This window comes from Pipistrellus hanaki (genome assembly GCF_964339955.1).
Source record: "Pipistrellus hanaki genome assembly, chromosome: 18".
Classification (NCBI taxonomy): Eukaryota; Metazoa; Chordata; class Mammalia; order Chiroptera; family Vespertilionidae; genus Pipistrellus; species Pipistrellus hanaki.
The window spans coordinates 32,660,241-32,681,014 of NC_140520.1; the positions used below are offsets into that span (position 1 = coordinate 32,660,241).

At 54.0% G+C, this 20,774-nt stretch overlaps 1 protein-coding gene across 1 annotated transcript in view; it reads left to right on the plus strand.

The window, feature by feature from the left end:
* LRRN2 (leucine rich repeat neuronal 2) overlaps positions 1 to 20,774 on the plus strand; it is a 57,798-nt gene that overhangs the window by 18,150 nt on the left and 18,874 nt on the right. The window lies entirely within an intron of this gene.

The following is a 20,774-nucleotide window of genomic DNA, read 5'->3' on the forward strand; positions in this document are numbered from 1 at the left end:
TACTAATAAAAGGGTAATATGCTAATTAGACTGAACATCTTTCCCAATAAAGCCCTGTTGGCAGGGCCAGGGCAGAGGAGGTTAGAGGCAACCAGGCTGTCAGGGAAGAGCAGTTAGGGAGACCAAGCTGGCAGGAGAGAGCAGTTAGGGAGATTGGGCTGGCCGGCAGGTGAGCAGTTAGGAGCCAGAGGTCCTGAGGGGTCCCAGATTGGAGAGAGTGCAGGCCTAGCTGAGGGGACCCCCTTCCCGTGCACGAATTTCATGCACCGGGCCTCTAGTGGAACAATAGTTGGGGAGATTAAATGGACTACTGGGGGGTTGGGCTGGGTAGGAAGTGGGGCCAATACTGGGGCAGAGGGCGCGACGTGTCTGAGTTAGGACCCGCGTTCGAAGGGCTCAAGTGGAAGCTTGGTTTTCTAGTGAACTGGAGGCGGAGAAACAGTGACAGCATGAGGCTGTCACTGCGGTCGAGCTGCCCATGTGACAAGAGACTGCATGAGGGCACAGGAGGGGCTGACCCAGAGGGAGGGTGAGCCCAGGAAAGCACAAAGGCAGGGAGAGGTTTCGAAAAGGGAAGGTTCTTAGCTGTGCTGGGCGGGACCGAGAGCTGAGAAAATGCTGGCGGATCAAGAAGGGCTGTGAGATTGAAAGCAACTCACGGGTCTAAGCAGGCAGGGTCTGCGTTCAGAGGGGATAATAGACGAGAGCGCCATTTTCACGGTGGTTTAAAGGCGGAGAGAGGGTAAATACAGGACTGAGTTTCCTGAGCAGGCGGACGGGGTGAGGGTGGTTTCCTCCTTTTAAAAGGAGGAAACGTCTTTCCTAACGTCAGAGGGAAGAAAGAAAGAATGGGCGGCAGGGCAGGGGCGTAGGAGGAGGCACAGGGGTGGAGGGCAAAGGAGGTCACGCCTGTCCATCCCACCAGCCCCATGAGGTCGGCAAGGTCATCTTTCCGGGGGTCACGTGCGGATGGGAGCACAGCAAGAAGCCGGGTGTGCCAGGAATAAAAGGATCGCAGCAGAGAGATGAGTAAAGCTGGAATCTTGACCCTGTAACAGATTCCTGGGCTTTCGGCTTCTTCTTTTTCTTCCCGCGGTTCTTTGGGAGGAGAGGAGCAGGCGCAGGGGAGGGAGAGCTGCTAAATTTTTTTATTGAGTCGAGCAGCGATGGCCTTCCTAACCTTTGCCTGGTCCCGAGGCTGTCCAGCCTCCTGCAGAGACTCGCCCAGCCCAGCCTCTTCCTGCCAACCACCCAGTGAGGAGGTCCGTTCACCTGGCCTGCTGTGCGGGGCGCTCTCTCCTTTGCAAAGCTTGAGGCCATTGCCTCTTGGCCCGATTTGTCAATGGGTCCGTTCTAAGAGTATCCCATTTGCCCTCCACGGCTCTCCATGCACTTGCTCTCATTTTTCTCCCCTCCTCTATCTCGCGACAGCAGCTTAATAGCCTGCGAGAGGGTCAGGCCGGGAAGATGAATGCGGGCCTGCGGGGACTGCATCCTGCCTCTCCATTAGGGAGGCGATGGGAGGCGGGAGCAGGGGCCGGAGTAATCCGAGGAAACACAAACAGACGCAACAAGCAGCTTGCAGGGTAATCCAAACAGCATTTGCACTCGTGCTTGGAGTGTGCTGTGATGACTTGAGTGCCACCCGTTTGCTGGCCTAATTAGGTCTGATTTGGAGAACATGGGTTGCATTTCCCAGAGTAGACGAAGCAGCCGGGAGAAACCAGGGCGGGGAAAAGACTGTTTGCTGGGGGAAGCCACAGGCAAACAATCTCCAGGGGCGCACACAGCAGAATGGAGGGTCCAGAATGGCTGCCGCTATTTGAAGACGTGGCACATCAGGGCGGTCCAGATACTGGCGGGTCACCCAGATCACAGCTTCCTCATTGCCGTACTCCTCACACGTTGTGCAGGGACTCCTCCATGGCCAGCTTAACCAGGGAGAACACGGGGGAGAACCCCCTATAGGTAATGTCAGGACTGATCCAGTATGACATTCCCTGTCCCTACCTGTCCCTTGATGATGTGCCCCAGGTCCGTGAGCTGATGCCTCTGGATGTTCTTTGCCATGAAGATCCCAGAGGCAATTGCCCTACCCTCTCTCTTCCTCTCCCCCACCACTGGCTGATGCTTCCTTCTCACCTTTGGCATCAATTCATGGTTCAAATAGAGGATGGAGAGGAGGGCCCCTGAGGCAGAGACCATGGGACAGAAGGAAGTTCCCAGAAGACCTCTGGAAATTATTCCTTTGAGGAAACATGGGTGCTAGTCTCAGTTCCAACCTCAGTGCCCTATTTAATTGTGAGCTCCTCACCAAACCTTCTCAGATCTCCATGTTCCCCAGGAGGCCATTTTTCATGTCAGTCCCTCAGGAGTTCATGCAAAATCCATTTCCGGTCATCATGAAACCAAGGTGTGCTCCAAGCAGCGTATCCCCAACTTCTCCAAAACTTATTCCAGAGCTGGGCTATGTTTCTCAGTGTCCAGACAGGGATTTGTGGCAAATTTAGAGCCTTAGGACTGGTGTTTAAGATCCAGCACCTAGTGACTTATCTGTGACACCCGAAGATGTAACCTCTGCTCAGAGTTCTAGCATCATGGATTCGTTTTGCCTGGTTCATGTGATCAGAGTATTTGGCTTCCTTCACTCCACAGTATGTCAGTGCTGCCTACTCTTAAAAGCCAAACAACTATGTATTCCACCCCCTGTACTTGACACTCACCCTCAAGATGGGGGGAGTGGAGGGTCAGTAATAGGAACAAATATAAGAAAAAATATGGGTGTTTCAGATTGGTCCTGCCCTCCCACCTCAGGCCCATGGACATCAGGTCTGGTCCCCATCCTTTAAGCACGCGTGCTTCTTGAGAGTCCGGGCCGTCCTGTGCTGCCATGGGGGATCTGGGCCCCTTCCCCTGCCAGCCTCTCTCTGCTCCAGCTACGGGGACACTCATTTGTTATGTGTGGATTGCCAGGGAGTCCAAGCACATTCCAGACGAAATTGGCCAATTTAAGCTACAAATGAAAAGACAAATGAGTTGGAAATTGCACGGAACAAGCCAGGGCCTCATCAGCAGGTATCAGTCCTGACATGCTGAGCTGGGCGACCCATTTAGGCCTTTCCTGCAGCCGAGGTCAGAAAGGCTTTCCTGGGGGTGGGAACACAACCTCCCAACACCCAGCCAGGCAGAGGGGCAGCCCCAAAGGCTTTGAGGGGAAGCTAGCAAATGTAAGAGTGTGTGTGTGTGTGAAAGAGAGAGAGAGAGAGAGAGAGAGAGAAGGAGGGAATAGACAGAGGACACAGAGCAGACACAGAAAAACACTCTGAAAGTTGATGATGGACTATTGACCACTGAAAGAGCTCTGAGCCAGCTCTCTCTCCCTCACGTGGGGGACTGTGAAGCAGAAGTCCTGGGGGCTGGATTTGAAAGCAGTTCCAGGAGCATTTCAAGGATCCAGATCGTGGTGGGCCAGACAGGCTCACCCTCTCCCTCCTCATTTTCTGAGGAGAATTGCTCCGGCCAGGCCCCATGCTAGCTGCTCACAGGGAGAAGAGGCCCAGGAGACATCCTGCAGGGTATGGCTGCTCGTTAGGATGAGTGTGGCCCTCTCTCCAGGAGCTGTGCCTGCCCATTACCTCAGCCAGAATGTGCGCTGCACCATTGTGAATGTTGCTAAGCCGGACTGTCGCCAGGGAACCAGTTTCCATAGCGACAGAGGTACACTGGACCCTTGACATTCTCGAGGGATACATCATAGCCCTTCACGTGTCCATGGATTGGAGACACCATGTAATTTTCCTCATAAAATGCAGTAAAGTATGACTGAGAGAAGTAATGATGGCTAGCGAGGGCAGTCCCCTAACTCTCAGCTTGCCAGGAGCCTTCCCTCAATCGCTCCCACAGTGCTTGCAAGTCAGCACAGCACACCTTTTCACATCATGTTGTTGGCAGCGGTGAGGATGCCACCAAGTGTCTGGCCGGTGGGGTGGGACCAGACCTGGGTTCAACAATCTCAGTACTTGAGTTTTGGCTAAGAAAGAATTCAGAGCCAAGACTCAAACTTAAGAGAGCTTTTATTTAGAAAAATCACAGGCAGAAGAAGTCATTCATAGAAGTAATGGGCTTAGAAAACAAGTTATAGAGCCGAAACCGGTTTGGCTCAATGGATAGAGCATCAGCCTGCAGACTGAAGGGTCCCGTGTTCTATTTCAGTCAAGGGCATGTACCTTGGTTGTGGGCACATCCCTGGTAGGGGGTGTGCAAGAGGCAGCTGATTGATGATTCTCTCTCATCAATGTTTCTAACTCTCCATCCCTCTCTCTTCCTCTCTATAAAAAAAAATCAATAAAATATATTTTTTAAAAAAGAAGACAAGTTATAGAGACAAAAGAAGGGCCATTGGATCTTAGAAGTGAGGAAGGTACAGGTGACATCTGAGGGGAGGGGAGGGGGGGGGGGAAAGAGAGAAGGGGAAAGAAGAGGCACCAGCCTGCTCCCTGGGCTGGATCCTTCATCCTAAAGCTTTTAAGGCTGGAGATCTTATGGGAGGTCCCACGGGGAGGACCGCAATAGGATATTCATTAGCTTTCCAGGTGGGGCCTTCAGGTCTTGGTCTCCACTGATTGGTCGGCTCCAGGGCATGGGGTCATGAATCCATGCAGCTGGTCGTGAGGTCAGCCAAGGAGTCACTTACTGGTTTTGCTGCTTTTCTGGGCCTGGAGCTGAAATACAATGGAGGCCTAGACGTTATCTCTAGGGAGGAAAGGTCAAGAAGTCCAAACCCGCTGAAACCGGTTTGGCTCAGTGGATAGAGTGTCGGTCTGCGGACTGAAAGGTTCCGGGTTCAGTTCCGGTCAGGGGCATGTACCTTGGTTGCGGGCACATCCCCGGTAGGGGGTGTGCAGGAGGCAGCTGATGGATGTTTCTAGCTCTCTATCCCTCTCTCTTCTCTGTAAAAAATCAATAAAATATATTTTTTTTAAAAGTCCAAACCCCATGACCCATTGGGAGAGGAAAGGTTCCTCTGAGGGTGAGGTCCTTGTTTTCCCAGTTTTGCCCATTGCTAGGCACCTGGGGCTTCCTATCCTGGTGACCTCCTGTGCCTGGCCCATCGTCCTTGCTCTGCTCGTGTCTGCCTAACTGCTACCACAATATCAGGGTTGGTGGTTACAAGAATCCACCTTATGATAGACCTGAGAAGGCCAATGTCTGCCGCTTTTCAAACGACAGATAGTAAAGAGGGATTGTGACTAAGCTTGGTAGACTGAACACCTCCATGTTTCTCTCTGCTGCCACATTAACGCAAGAGGAAAGGAGCAAAAAAGGTAGAAGCCCACAAGGGCACGGGAGAGGAGACGGGCGTGTCAGTGGGAAGTTAAGAAGCGGACTGACGCAGCAGGACAGAGAGAGAAAAACCTGGAGACCCCCAAAGAGGAGCCAGTGAGGCACGGGCAGATTCCCACCGAGAGCCCTGGAAAGCTCAGAAACCGGTGCCATATGAAGACAGGGCACGGAGCGGGGCCCAAATCAGGAGCATGATACCCCAGCGTGGTTCCTCACCCCATTTCACCAGGAACTATCCCTGCTTTACACAAACCACATCCCTAGGAGAACTTGATTCACCAGAGGCTGAACCCAGAAAGTGCTGGCTTGGGGACATGGGGACAAGTGTGGGTGGGGATGAGGCCATATATTGAAAAATGGGGATTTGCTGAAAATTTACAAGCCAGATGGGAAAACTCCTTGCCATTTTCCTCCTGAGGGCTCTGAGTGGCTGGGCAAATGGTGGCATTTGGGTCACTCCACTGAAACTCCCCCCCTCACCCCCCCATGGCAAGACCCACCAGTTAGAAGCTCTGCCCGTGCACAGAGCTGCCAGGCAGCTTTGAGTGCCTAGCTCGTAGATATGAGCCATCAGCCAAGGATTCCTAGATTATTAAGGAAAGCCTCCAAAATAAAAAAGCATAAGCCTAAATAAATAGAAAACAGCTTGAAGAAAGCGAACACTATACAGGGCGTAAAAGAAAAACCACCTTCACCACCATGGTTTATATTCTCAGAGAGACAACAGATTGTCTTATTCCCACAGAACGAGAACAAGGGGCCTTTTTTAACAATTGAGGTATAATTCACATCATTAAAATTTAACCTTTTAAAATATACAGTTCAGTTGGGGGGAGGTGTTTTAAGTACATTTACAAGGTTGTGTAACCATCACCACAATCTAATTCTGAAACGTTTTCCTCTTCCCAAAACAAAATCTCAGGCCCATAAGCAGTCAGTCCCCATTCTTTCCTTCACCCCACCCCCCAGGCTTTGGCAGCCACTAATCTGCTTTCTGTCTCCCTACATTCGCCTATTCTGGCCATTTCCTAAGTAGAATCATACAATATGTGGCCTTTGTGTCCAGCTTATTTCACTTCACATGATGTTTGCAAGGTTCACCCGTGTTGTAGCACGTATCAGTACTTCATTTCTTTCTATGGAGGAATAATATTGCATATATATCTATTTCACATTTTATTTATCCATTTTATCAGTTGAGGGGCATTTGGGTGAAAAAAAAAATTTTTTTTTTTTTTAAGGAAAATGCAGAGAACAAGAGTGAGCTGTTAGAAATTGAAACTATATTTCGTTCCCTCAAATGAAAATGGTCACTTTCCAGATTGCAAGGATCCACTAGGTGGCCAGCACCATTAATGAAAAAAAGACTCTCACAAATTCACAACGTTTTTCAATTTCAAAATGTCAGGGATAAAGTGAAGAGTCTGCAGTATCTAGAAAGAAAAGGACAGGCTTAGAATAACAGCAGACTTCTCAACGGAACCCTGCAAGCAAGCAGATAGTGGAAAATGCTCCTCAAACACACAAGAGAACGTTATTTTCTTTTCTTATTTCTTTTTATATTTCAATTACAGCTGACATTCAATATTATATTAGTTTCAGGTGTCCAGCATAGTGATTAGACATTTATGACTTAAGAAGTGATTCCCCCTGTCAAGTCTAATACCCATCTGACATCATAGTTATTACAGTATTATTGACTACATTCCCTGTCCTGTACTTAGCATCCCTGTGACTATTTGTTACTGCCAATTTGTACTTTTTAATATCTTCACCTGTTTTACCCAATCCCCCAACCCCCGTTCCCGTTTGGCAACCTTCAGTTTGTTCTCGGCAACCTTCAGTTTGTTCTCGGCATCTATGAGTTTCTGTTTTGCTTGTTTATTTTGTTTTTTAGATTTTACATATAAATGAAATCTTGTTGAGGGAAAATAATTTTCTATTACCTGAAATTATATTTCCTGTCAATCTTATCAATTATGGAGATGGAATAAAGACATTTTCAAACATGTAAATTTTCCAGTAACATGCCTCTTTTTCAAAAGTAACTTATGGGTGTGGTCCACCAAAACAAGAAAGATTCAGACATGAGAAAGGGGAGAGAGACAAACAGGAAGAATAGGTATTACCATGGAAAAAAGCCTGGAAGGATATGCAGGAGTAACAGCAGTAAGCATTAGGGTAGAAAGGAGACGGTTTGCATTTGCTCCATGTGTGTTCCATGTTTTCTAACTTTTCAATAATACTACTTATCATTCCTAAATGACTCTTTCCTAGGGCAGCTGCGTCTTGTTCATCTTGCCAGTGCCTGGCAGAGAGCAGGCAGGAGTCAATGCTTCTGTGAATGTACAATATATAGAGAGTAAGGGAGGAGGAAAAAGGAAAAATGATAAATCCCTCCAAATGCAGACAATAAACAGAATAAGACCTGGAGTAGGGATGCAATGAGGGTTTTGCAGACTTGCTGGCTGGGAAATCAGGTCAGTTAGTGATCGAGGAAGTCAGTCAGCCCTGGGCATCCCTCAGGAGCCAGTTCCCCACCTGGGCCGGTGGAGCCAATCCTGGAGTCAATAATTCCTCAAACTCAGAGGGACTAGCAGTCGTGTAGCCAAGTGCTTTCATCTTGCAGATGAGAGGCAGAAGCTTAGAGTTTCAGTGTGTGCCCTGCACAAGTCACTTCCCTGCTCTGAGCCTCAGTTTCTTCCATTGAGAAACAAGGAAGCAAATGAGGTGGGTTGGCCCCAGGCAGTTTGGTTCAGTGGATAGAGAACATCAGCTCAAGGACTGAAGGGTCCTGGGTTCTATTCCGGTCAGGGGCATGTACCTTGGTTGTAGGCTTGATCTCTGGCCAGGTTGGGGCGCATGCCAGAGGCAACCAATCCATGTGTGTCTCTCACATTAATGTTTCTCTCTTGGTGTCTCCCTCCCTCTCTTCCAGTCTCAAAATCAATGGAAACACCCTTAGGTAATGATTAACAAAAATAAAAAAAAATTTTAAATGGTGCCTTCCACCTCTGATCTTCTAGGGATCCACAACATCCCAAGAGAGTGAGGATCAGCTCACCTGTCTTAGGTGTGGAGACTGCCCCAGGCACAGACCCTCAGGTGAGGGCAGAGGGTGGGATGAAGGCTTCACTCCCAGCCAGCTCTCTCCATCAGTGGAGGCAGCTTCTACTGTGGGTACAGGTCCAGGACAGCCTTGGGCCAGCTCGTATTTTTTCCAGGAGCAAACGTGGCCCCAGCCGCCTACATCAGAACCACCTGCTTGGAAGCTGGCTCCACCCCAGGCCTGCAGGCCAGGCCAGAGGAGCAGGCCGGTGCCTGCGTGGTGACACAGGTGATTTCGGCTCGCTCTGGTTTGCCAAACGTCGGCTTAAGGGGACTGGCATCCGGGAGAGGAGGTTCAGTGCTCATAATTGAAATAGCTACCATTTATCCAGTACCTGCTCCACGTGGGGCACTTTTTGACATCTCTAATCTCTACAACAACGACCCTGCAAAGTAGGTATTATCACTCTAATTGTCCAGAAGAGAAAACTGAGACCCAGAGCAATTAACTTGCCAGGCATCACACAGCTAACGAGACAAGAGCCAGAGAGGTAACTCAGGTCCTTCTTTGCTCTTCCCAGTCACAAATCCTTGCTCTGGGGCGAACCAGCTGCTTCCTGCCTGCCTGGCCTCAAGATTCCCCAGCGGAACTGGGAGAGGGATGGTTCCGGTGAAGGTGGGGTGGCCCTGAGGAGGGTGGGTGGGGCCCTCTGCCTCTCAGGCATCCTTCCGGCTCAAAGGTGCTGTTCTGACTGGGCAGAAGCCTGCCACCTTGGCTTCCCTCCCTCCCAGCCTCCCACTGTCTCACTAACTTAAGATGCACCAACATCCCCAAGGAGATGATGCAGCAGCAGCGCCTGGTACCCTGACACCAGGGAGACACCTGGGCCGCGGGGGAGGCCCGGGGCGGGGCAGTGCAGGGGGGAAAGGAAATAGCCTTGGGGTGGGACAGTGAAGGCAGCAGTCATTCTAAAGCCCCTCGGCTGGAGGGAGGGCCCAGAGGATTCCAGATAGGAGAGCCCTCCCCCAGCCCCACACCTCAGCTAGAACTGCCCAGTCCCCTTTCTAACTTTTCTGTGTGAGGTTCCCAGCAGCCCTGTCACCTGCTCCTGCATCGGACAGCCTTCCTTCCGGGGGGGGGGGCTGGCTGGGGCATCTCGCCAGAAAGCCCCACCCCAGAGCTTTTCCTGTCCCCTCTGCCTTACAGGGACCAACCACGTGGTCACCCAAGACTGAGGGGTTTGGGGGAGACTCAGGATTGAAGTCTCAAGGTGGGAAGGAGGGGTGATTGGTCACCCTGCTCTGCCTCCTGGTCATTCAGGTCTCGGTCCTCAGAGGCCTTCTAGGCCACCCAGAGTAAAGCAGCACCAGCCACACTATCCTGTCCCCTACTCACCCCCCCACCCACCCCCACCCCCCCGAGCTCCTGAGCTCCTTTCCGATCGCTGCTGTACCACACATATTCTGTGGGTCAAAAACCTACCTGGGCTGGCTCAGTTCTCTGCTCTAGGTTTCAAAAGGCCAAAATCAAGGAGTCAGCTCCTAAGGCACTGGGGAGAACAGCCTCCAAGCTCCTCCGGGTGCCTGGGAGCCTGGTCCTGTGGGTGTAGGACTGAGGTCCGTTTCCTTGCTGGCTGGCGGCTCCAGAGGCCTCTCCAATCCTTGTGCACAACCCCCTGCGGCTCAGAGCCAGGGCAGGACACCAAGACCCCTCCCGCTTGGCTCCCGCTTCTGCTTCCTGCTGGAGAAAGCGCTCGGCTATGAAGGCAATGGTGCTTAGATTTGTCCCGCCCAGATCCTCCAGGACACGCCCTGATCTTAAAGTCCACGGCCTTAATTGCATCTTCACTGTCTCTTTTGCCATGAAAGGCAACAGGTTCAACAGGTGCTAGGGGTTAGGGTGTGGACAGCTTTAAGGGCCATTCTACTTACCATGTTCCTTCCTGGCCCTGGTCACCATCTGATATCTTTTTTAAAAAATATTATTTTATTGATATTTTACAGAGAGGAAGGGAGAGAGATAGCTAGAAATGTCGATAAGCGAGAAACATCAACCAGCTGCCTCTTGCACACCCCTTACTGGGGATGTGCCCGCAACCAATGTACATGCCCTTGACCGGAATCGAACCTGGGACCCTTCAGTCCGCAGACCGATGCTCTACCACTGAGCCACACCGGTTTCTGCACCATCTTATCTACTGTTTATTCTCCATCCTTCCTCCCCTCTGTAAGCTTCACAGGAGACGAGGTAGTGTGTGTGTTGCACGTGGCACACAGTAGGCACTGGTGTTGGTGAATGAGTGAATGGGTGAATGTTGCAATGACTCTAAGATGCTCTGTGGAAATGGGAACTTCTGGCAAGTCCACGGAGGCTTCCTGAAGCCCACCCCTCAGCGGGGCAGGTGAGAGGCCGTCAGGCAGGGACACCTGCAGGCTAGAGCGCCCCCTCCTGGCAGCCTCACTGCTGCTTCTGACCAACTGCACCTTCTGACCAGCTGCCTCCTAGCCCTGCCTCTCTGCCAGTGCCTCCTCCCACCCAGGACCCCAGACCCTCAGTCTCTCCCTGTCCGAGGCCCCCAGAGGACAGGAGCCTGCGGCCGGGTGGCCGGCCGGAGGGGTGCCGAAGAGGTGGAGGGCCAGCCCGGGAGAAGGCAGAGCTGCCTTCTTGCCAAAGCCAATCCACCTGGGACTTGAAACAATTAATTTCCCCAATCTGCAAAGCGCTCAGCTTCTGAGGGAAAACAATTAGCCCACTGCAAATTGTAATTGTCATCTCACTCCCGGTTCTAATTTGGACTAATGAGGGCTAAGTGACTCCGGCTCCCTCTTCCTCCTCCCGCTGCCCCGTGGCCTCGGCCCCCACCTGCCCGGAGGCAGGTAGCCCGTGGCTGCCCACCTTCCCCCAGGAGCTGAGGGCCATGTCCAAGCTGGCAGGGGGCTGGGTGGAACAGGGGCGACGGAGGCCTGCTGTGTACAGGGCTCCCCGGCATCAGCGGTCACTGAATGGAACTGACTGTGGGCTCGCTCCTCCGTCACAGCCAGTTACCTCCGGCTGCGCGGTCTCTGCGGACCCAGCTTCCGGGAGTGTCCGTCTGCCTCCCCGGGACCCGGTGCCTCGGCCTGGCCTCGGCTCCCCCCACCTCCCACAGTGCTCTGCAGCGGGGAGGGGCTGCATGCCCGCCCCATGCCGGTCACGGGGGGCCGTGTTGGGATTGGGCTCAGGTCATCCCGCCTACCCCCAGCTCCTACTAAACAAACCGAGGCCTGGAGAGGCCAGGGACTTGCTCGGGGTCACACAAAGGTCAGGCTCCGCAGGACACGCAGCCCATCCTGCTTCCCCATTGTCGCTTCGTGTCCCTTCTCTCCGGGGACACTTCTTCCCTCGCTTGCCCATGGCTTGCACCCAGCACGATGCCCGGTGCACTCACTGATGCAAGAGAGAAGGAGGCCGAGTCCTGAGTCCCAGTCCCTCCCTGTTCCTCTACCGCACCACCCCCCTCACAGCCCCATTTCCAGTTGGTTCGGTTTCACTCATTCGTTTGCACTTCAATCGTGGGTTCGCCCCAGCAGCTGTGTGCTGGGGACCGTGCAGGGTGCTGGGGCGCAGAGATGAGACCAGCCCTGTCCTCGAGGACCCCACAGCCTGGTGGTTTCCACGTGCGAAGCTTTTCAGCTCTGGGTCCCCAGTTGGAGCAGTTGCATTTGGGGTCAGGACTCTGAGCTCTTGTCCTGGCTTTGCCATGGGTTCGCTCTGGGGCCTTCCTCAAACCCCTTCGCCGATCAGAATTTCTTTGGAGAGCCAAATTTTTTAAACTTAAGCTTCTTCTAACACCACTTCTTCAAAATAGACTTGGCCAGGCCATGGTATTTTGTGGAAAAGCCACTCTCAAGGGGCCAAAGAGCCGCATGTGGCTGCCGACCACGGGTTTAGCGTCATGTTTCTGGGTCTCGCCTCCGGAGAGTTGGGTTCCAGAAGTCTGGAGTGGAGCGTAGGCAACTTCCCGATGAACAAGCTCCCTGGCTGGTGATTGTGTTTGTAGGGAGCCACGGACCACCCCCCTGAAACCGTGCTTGCTCCAGATCTGCCACGAAAGCTCTTGTGTCCTGATGTGTCAGGGCTTGGCATGTCGGGTCAGGGAGAAACGCCGGCAGCCCTCTCCTGGCCTCGGTCAGAGGCCCGGAGGACTGGCTGGCCCTAGGTCTTTAGGTTACTACCAGCATCCTCTTCCTGCCTTAGGCTCCAGGTGATGCTGTCCGCCATCCTCCTGGCGCTGGCCTGAGAAGGGGGGCCTCGGGAGAGGAGCTGGGAATGGGGAACAAGTTCCATAGGAGAGATGTCCACTTCCCGGGGGTTAGGCACTGCGCATGCTCCTCGCCAGAGGTTTGAAGGTCTCCTCCACTTTCTCCGGATACGATTTATGATCAAGCGCTTTCCTCGCCTAGGCTCACTCAGCTGCTCACGGCCTGGGTTTCCGACCCTAATGGCAGCGGGGTCTGTGCCATAAGGAGGGCGGGAGAGCCGATGGTGCCCCCTCTCTGTTCAGGCCAATGTTGCTATAGTTCTTACCCCTCGCCATAATTCAGGTGAGGAAAGCCAGGCCCACCGAAGTTAGGGAATTCAGAGTAAGGAGTCATCTGACCCAATCCCTTCGTTTTATAGTTGAGAGAATAGATATCTACAAAGAGGCAATAGTTTCCCCGATTCTCACAGAGGGCCCGTAGAACAGCTAAGCACGAAGCTAGTTAGTGCTGAGGTCAGCAATGGCTCCCAGGAATGAGGGGAGGAAGGGGACTGACTGACAGTCCCTGATCGTCCATGTGCCGGTATCATGCCAGGTATTTTCCATGCATCATTTTTTTTTCAGACCTCACAACAATCTCACAAGAACACACCGTATTTTCACATTAAAAAAAAAAAAATATTTTCGAGAGAGGAAAAGAGAGAGAAACATCAGTGTGAGAAACATCCATCAGTTGCCTCCTCTATAGCACCCCGACTGGAGATCAAACCTAGAACCTGGGTATGTGTCCTGACCGGGAATTGAACCCACCACCCTTTGGTGCCCAGGACGATGCTCTGGCCAACTGAGCCACCCAACCAGGACCATATTTCCACATTTGAAATGACGAGAAAGTAGAGGCTCGGAGAGCTTAAGTGACTCAATGAAGAGTCCTTGAGTAAGTGGTGGAGCTGGGACTCCAACCTCCCTCTTTCTGATCCATAGTCTCTATACTAACACTGTGCAGTAGGAACGTAATGCAAATCGCATAGGTGATATCAATATTTCAACAGTCACATGTAAAAAGTAAAAAGGGTGAAATGAATAGCGTTATTTAACCCAATCTGTCCAGAACATTATCTTTTCAAATGTGATCAGCATAACGGAGTTATCGGCAAGATGCTTTGCGTTCCTTTTCCATATCGAGTCTTCCCCAGCTGGTGTGCGTTTACGTTACAGCTCATCTCTGCATGGACGGGCCACGTTCCAAATGCTCCCGAGCCACCTCAGGGCCTCCACACCGGACGGCACAGGCCTTCCTTCTCGCTGTGGCTCATTCCGCTGAGTCACTCTGTGAGAGCCACCGCACCTGGCGTCTGCTGCCCCCGACACTGCAGTCATTAACCTCGTTATTAATAACAGGAAAGGGGCAGAGGGAAGACCAGATATTAGAAGCAGGTCATTTGGGCAGCTTTGCCAGGAATCTACACCTCTGTCCACGTTGGCCCAGTGGCTGGGGGTGGACATGTGTGGACTCCAGATGGGATGAGCTCATTGGCCCTAAAACGTCACCCACCTGCTCATCTAGCCTGGACTAGACATAGGGGTCCAACAAAGGGGAGGTAAACGCATGTCCGGGAAGATTGGGGTGACATAGGGAAGGTGCTTGCTGTCAGTCACCCCTGAGAGCAAAGGTCATTGGGCGGAATGGGTGTGGCCACTGCAAAGGCAAGAAATTTGGGATGTGCAACCCCCTGAACACAGGAGCGCACTCGCTTGCTCTTGCTGCTCTTGGGACTCGGGATTTGTGTGATTCTGGGCTTGTGGCGCTCTCCTGTGTTCGCCCATGTGGCCACGGCCGTGTGACCCCCCACACAATGGGCTGTGACTGCTCTGATGCTGTGCTGGACCCAAATGCAACACGGAAAGGAGCTCTGGACCCGGCTTTGCTTCTCACGGTACTGACCCCCCAGCCGCACCTCCTGGGTGACTGGACTAAGGGATGTGGGACTTTGGAAACCCAGGGGTATCATTCCGCACAAATAAAAACCCCTCATTCTCCCACGTGAGTCTCAGGAAATTCTTATCCGAAGGACGCCACTCCAGCACCCGTGGGGAAAAGGACCCACCGCTTTGTCCCATATCACCCTGACTTTCTACTGCTGTGGGGAGCCCTCCCTTCCCTCTCACTGGCCGGTCTTCCAGCACACCTCTCTCTCCTCCCTTCCCCCCACCCCCCCCTGCAGAAGGCCTTGTTGTCAGACAAGACCCCTTTAAACAGGTGAGACAAAGGTGACGAATGTTCCTCGTTTACATTCGGAGTCTGTCTGGCTCTTTGGCCCTGTTGAGCGGCACCGCTATCAAAACATCTCGCTTGGAAATGTCACAGCGGCTTCTGATAAGTCATCTGTCACCCTGCTGGTGGCTTCGGAGGGGTCGCAGGGCGGTGGCTCCTCATACACCGTGCAACGCGTCCGGAGGGTTTTACTCCTGCAATGGGGCATGGCACCTCCCCTGAGGGAGAGGAACTATGAACCCGGCCGGGCGCGACTCCTCGAGGCCTTTCCCCCTTAACCTTCCAACCTCTCCTTTGTCTCCCTGCTCCTTCCCCACGTGGAGCCAGAGTCTCCTCACTGCAGGCCACCCGCGGGCACCGCCTCCCCCACTCCTGCAGGAGCAGGCCCGCCCCCCTCACCCCCTCACTGCAGGGCACGGGGAAGATGTGAAAGTTGCCGCAGATACCCCCTGGGAATAGAGTGCTGCCAGAGGCCCAGGATTCTCACCTGGGGCAGGAACAGCTCCCGTGGGGGAAGTCCCACCTTCTTCCCAGCCATCATTCCTTTCTGGATGTGATTGCCGGTCCTCCCCTCTCCCCATCCTCTGTGCTGCCGGCTGCTCTCCCTGGGGGGCTGTACTGCAGGTGCCTGCCATCCCTGTTTCCTCTCAATTTCAACAGAAACAGAAGTAGTTTTTTTTTGGAAAGGAACATTCACTAAAAAAACTAAAGAAAAACAATAATGCATCAAAAAAGCATAGAAATAAGTCCCAGGTTTTTTTCAGGTCACATATTTCTGATCAGAAATAAAGGCACTCAAGTCCCTGATGAGATGGGCTGGCCCAGTCCCAGCAGCCTGGCCCCCATTCTGTCTGAAGTCCGTCCCCCTTCCCCTCCTCCTCCCCCCACTCCTCCCACCATGGAGGGCTTCCTCCTCCCCTCCCCTCACTTTTCCCATCTTCCTCCTCACCCCTTTGGGGTCGAGGCTTTGGCCAAGTGATGCAAGTAAAAACATGGTTGGATAGAAACAGGGGCGGCTACAGGCCCCGGGTGGCTAGCGGAGCTAGAGGAAGAACTTGCTCGGCTGAAATAGCCATTCCTCAGTGGGGTGCCTGCTCAGAGGGTTGCCTGGTAAACACAACCGAAACCCCAGGGCGCCATCCAGACAGGCTGGAGGAAAGCCATCTTGGCAACTGATTCAACTGATCCATCCATTCTGTTTTCATTGTCAGTGAAGGAAATCTCTCCCCCCCCCCTCCCTTTCTCTCTCTCTCTCTCTCTCTCTCTCTCTCTCTCACACACACACACACACACACACACACACACATTTTCCCTGTGAGCCTTGCCCCATTCCTGTCTCTGTGGTGCTGTGCTGTGATTTCTACGAAGGCAGCGTCTTGTAAACCGGGGGTGGGGGTCGTGTGGCCTGCAGGCCGCAAAACCATTGGGTCTGGCCCTGCCAAGCCATTCGGGGTGTGATACTTCAATGTTTGACCACACGGAGCAGGCTAATCTTTAAGCTGGTAATTTTGTACAGCTCACACATAGTGTTATAAATATCCGAGTGGCGTTGGCAGAAACAAAGTTCCCCACCCCGTAAAGAAAAAAGGAAACTCAATCCAGAGCGGGGCCGACCTGGCTCCGATGTCGAGCTCTGCACCTTCTCCCATGGCTGTGGGCAGGTCAGTCCTCTCGGAGGGAGCTCGGTGTCCTCATCTATAAAATGAGATTCGGGTGCCAGTCCCACTGAGCGAGACCCAACACGGCCAGCTACCATTGTTAGCTCCCTTCCTCACCCCTCCCCATCCTCTCCCTCTCCCTCCCTGTGCAGGTGCAAAAGGCAGGGATGGTTCTAGGTGCCCGGTAAGCCCTCTGTCTGCCTTGGCTCCGTGGCTGGGAGTGGACATGTGTGGACTCTAGATGGGATGAGCGCATTAGCCCTTGAACGTCCCCCACCTGCTCAGCCAGCCTAGACAGGGTTAGACCAGCTCCAGCAGGACCCAAGTTAGCCACCCGTGACAGGGGACTGCCGCCTTTACAAGAAGCCTTCTGTTAAAGGGACCCCACTGCCAGCCATGGGCAACCCCACCATTTGTCCTCCTACCCCGACCTTCATGTACTAAGCACCCACCCACCATGTGCCAGGCCCCTTGGCGGAGCAGGCTCGGCCCCTGCTTGAGAAGCTCAGTCTAGGGAGGCAGACGGCTCCTGCTAAACTAGGGTAGGTGCTGCGGGCACAGGAGGCAGGCAGGGTGTCACCAAGGAGATGAGAACGGAGCTGACACTTGGAGGATAATTAAAGGCTCTCAACTTGGAGAATGGGAGAAAAGGAACTAGCAACCAGCTCAAAGGCCTGCAAAGTGCACCGAGAGCAGCCAGCTCCTCACAGGTCAGGGAAGGGAGAGGAGGCGAGGCCGGGAGAGTGGGCAGGGTGGGGTGGGAGCAGCTGAGGGGCCTGCTCTCTGATCAAGGTGAGCCAGTGATCTCTCTCATCAGAGAGAGACTGAGTGGAGGCGGCAGGAGACGGAGGAGCGCTCTGACGGGAACGGTGGGGTGTCAGGGAAGAGCAGTGTAAGGGGAGCTTCTAGGAGGAGGGGGGCCTGGGTGAGCCAGGGGGACGGGGAGATTTCGGTCATCGGTGTAGGGGGAATGGCTTCTGGCTGCATCCACATCTCACCAAGCAGCCTCTTCTCTGGGACTGCAGGGGTGCAGCTCAGCGCTAGAGGGGTACCCGCCCCACCCCATCCTGCTGGAGCGAGAACTCACTCACTGAGCTCCTGCTGTGTGCGGGCCCACGTCAGTCTCTCAGCAGGACCTTGCTTAATCATCCATAACCCTGGGAGGAAGTCCCGTGCTGCAGATAGAGTAACTGACACGCAGAGAAGGGGAGTCATTTGTTTAGGGTCACACAGCTGGTAAGAGACAGAAGCTGGACTCGAACCGGGGTCTTCCATAATCTAAAGGCCTTTCCTTCCACGCTGCCCTGCGGAGCATTTAGTTCCGGCTTCCTGAGCCTGGTCTCCGTCTAGCCCCCAGGCTTCTGGGGGGATTTAGATGACATTGACGCCGCCTTCATCGTCAGAAGGCTGTCCCGAGATGACAGGAAACAGTAGGTACGGAGCTGTCACATGGGGAAGGTGAGGTGCTGAGGAAGGCACTTCATCGCCGCCGCTGTAACGGAGGCAGCCACAGCCCTGCCTGTGCTACTCTGCTTCCGTGTCCCCAAACCCACCCTACGCCCCCTCTTCAAGCAGGCAGAGTCCGGTCCCCAAAACCCACCACCGGCTTCCGAAAGGGAGTCCCCTTTATGGAAGGCGACAACCCAGCGTGTTCAGAACAGTCATTGGCGCCATTGGAATTTGATGCAAGCTTTGGGCCTTCTCCCCAGAAAAACTCACCCGCGTGACACACGCACCCTCACAAACGTGTCTGCGTACAGCTGCGCTTGTTCCCAGACTCATCACTGCACCCGCAGGGGTAAGTAGGCTTTCTCTTGGACATGCTGGGGGAATGTGCTTAGGATGGGCCAGTCCTGGCGGAGCGCCCCCTCTCCCCCTTGTCCTACAGCTTTGGGAGAAAGCAGAGGACTAGAACTCACACCCAGTCATTGCTTTTCAGGTGTGCAGGGGGAAAGTTGAAGCCACCGGCCACAAGAGAGTCTTGGCTTGTCTGTCCATGTAAATTGCTTACGGCCCTTCATGCCAGGTGTGGGCGGGCTGCCGGACAGTGGGGAGGGGGCTCTGTCTGAAGATCGGTCCCTCTTCGCGCCACCCGGGATGCTGGCTCTCAGAACCCGGGATGCTCCCCTTACACTGAGTTCTCTGTCTGCCCCAGGTGGGAAGCACGTGCGGTCCTAATAGAGTTGCCTTGTTTAAATTGGAACCGTGGTGTGCAATCCGCTGTCCTCTGCAGGGACCAGGCCTGGGCACACGTGGCCCCACATGCTGCAGAGCAGGGCGTTCTCCCCGAGGCAGGGCTGGCTGGCTGGGGAGCCCCGGGGTTGAGGGGCAAAGGCAGCTGACACCTCCCTTCCTTCCTCCCTCCCTCCCTTACGCTGCTGCTCGTGGGCCCAGAGGAGAGGACCCAAGCCAGCTGCCCAGCTCTGCCACGGGCACCCGAAGGGCAGCTCCTGGCACAGGTGGTCTGGAGTGTGCACCTGCATTTGCCTCCCGGCGGCAGGAGACAGAAAATCGGGCAGGTCCTCAGGCTCCCCAGGGCTGTGGCCATAAAGCCAGCAGGTTCGCTGCGTACCCAGCGTTTGGAGGTCTGGGGACAGAGGCGCTGGGGAAATATCAGCCACAGCCCTGTTAATTACTGCTGTTTTTATCCTTATTGCCGAGGAGAATGTTCCCCTGTTAGTTCCCTGGAAAACAAGCTGGCACCACCCAGGCCCAATGCCCAGGAGAACAAGCACTGGCAGAGAACAGTCTCCCAGTTCGCTCCCCTCCAAGCTGGTTCACGTGGCCGGGCACGGCGCCTCTGTGCCAGCCACGTCGTCCAACACACACACACACACACACACACACACACGCACGCACGCACGCACGCACGCACATGCACAGATACACACATTCACACTTGCTCATGCACAGATACACATATGCCACACACACATACACACACACAGATGTATACACATGCTATACATGCACACACACACAGATGTATACACATGCTATACATGCACACACACAGATGTATACACATGCTATACATGCACACACAGAGATGTATACACATGCTATACATGCACACACATGCATGCTCCCAGAGACAGACAGAGAGAGAATGGGATTGGAGAGAGAGAGAGAGAGAGAGAGAGAGAGAGAGAGAGAGAGAGAGAGAGAGAGGGAATGGGAATGGAGAGAGGCGGGGGGGTGGGGGGGGATGGGATTGTTGCCCCTCACTAGCTGTCTGACCTTGGGCATGAGGCTTACCTTCTTTTACCCCCAGTTTCCTCATCTGCACAGTGGGGGTAATCTGAGTTGTTATGAGGATGAAAAGAGATAGTGGGTGGCAAGCCCCGGCAGAGAATAAGCCCCTAATGAAATCAGCTATCTTTTGCATCCATTTTAGCTATACAAGGCATAGGTCATTGCCCCCATTTCATTTATTTTTATTTGTTTATTCAGTCGACAGCCCCGTTTTAGAACTGAGGGGGCTGAGCCCAAGAGGCGGGTCCCCAGCACTGGTCTGGGGGACGGGCACTCTGTCTTCCTCATGCGAGGCCGTGGACCAGGCAGTGTGAGGCTCAGTGTTTGCAGAGTGGCCCCTGCTGGCCCCGCTCCAAGCCTGGCCTCTCCCCCCAGCCAGGCTGACCCGGGAGACAGGAGGCCCTGCTGGGCCAGGAGCGGACTGCAGCCCTGGAGGACAGCGGCCTCTCCACAGAGGGGGGTCACTGGGGGTTCCCCGCACTTGCGCACAAAGGAGGGCTCCCCAAGGCAGGAGCTGAGTCTCAGGGGCCCGCCAGAGGGTAGGAGCCCGGGGTGCCTCCCATAGCCCGGCTCCATCGAGGGCAGGTTAGGTGCCAGGTGATTTCTTGGCCAGTCATGCCTTTTGGTTTCACCCTCTCTCTTACCCCGGAAGTTCTCCCCCGCCCCCAGCCACGGTGTCATAAGGCATGTCGTCTGGTTTCCTGGCCCTGGTCCTCAGAGGAGATGGACTTGGCTTCTGTACCCCCCCCCCCAGACACTCTTCCTGTGATGGCCAGGAACAGAGGCTGGGCCCTCTGCGTGTGCTGGCCAGTCCCTGGGGCCTGGGTGTGACCTTTCACACGCACATTCTAAGCTGGGGGGTGGGTAGAAATGAGTCCCAGAGAGCCCCACTCCCCCAACCCCCAACTCTTCCCACCCACACCCCCCACCTCATGCAGGAATGTTTGCCTGGCT